The sequence below is a fragment of the Rhagoletis pomonella genome, unplaced genomic scaffold (assembly GCF_013731165.1).
Source record: "Rhagoletis pomonella isolate Grant_MI unplaced genomic scaffold, Rhpom_1.0 Rhpom_scaffold_00002, whole genome shotgun sequence".
In the NCBI taxonomy this organism is placed as follows: Eukaryota; Metazoa; Arthropoda; class Insecta; order Diptera; family Tephritidae; genus Rhagoletis; species Rhagoletis pomonella.
Genome location: NW_023458556.1, coordinates 94,499,388 through 94,500,149, shown reverse-complemented (window position 1 = coordinate 94,500,149; position 762 = coordinate 94,499,388).

Sequence of the window (762 nt, the reverse complement as noted above, 5' to 3'; positions counted from 1 at the left end):
CTGGTGGGTGCGTCGTCGTTCATTGTGCAGAATGTCGAATCGTCTATCTGCTCAGCCAAGTCTGTTCCCCTACGATCGTTTGACAGGCTTGAGTGCCAAAGATCGTGGTGCGCATTAAAGTCACCCACAACCATACGGTTTTCACCTCTGAGGAGCGCACCTATATCAGGGTGATATCCTGCCGGGCAGCAGGTGACAGGGGGTATGTATATGTTAAATATTTCGAGCTCGACATCGCCTGACCGGATAGCGATGCCCTGACATTCTAGGGTGGTATCCCTGCGGTCGATGTCTGCTTCGATAAGACGATACTGCACGGTGTGGTGCGTGATGAACGCTAAGCCACCACCATTATCTCGCTCGCGATCTCGACGGTGCACGTTGTACCCGGCGCAATTCAACAAAGTTGAATTGCTGTGCAACTTCGTCTCTTGGACCGCAGCTATTAATATACCATGCCGACACATGAAGACGGTTATCTCCTCAATCTTGCTCTGTAGCCCGTTGCAGTTAAATTGAAGAAGCTTCATGTGGTTCGGGAGACGTGTCGTGATGTGGGGTGTAAGTGAAGTGCATGTTCTTGCCGCCGTTGGCTGTGTGTGCTGCTGACGTGATTGCCGCCCTGTGGTGGTGGTGGGGGGCGTCGCAATTGGAGTCTGCGACAGAGCAGCGCAACACGGGCCCTCGAAGTTCCCCGTCCAATCTCGCGTGGTACGCAGACCTGAGCATGCCATAAAGTGGCACCAGCCAAGGCAGGTGTTG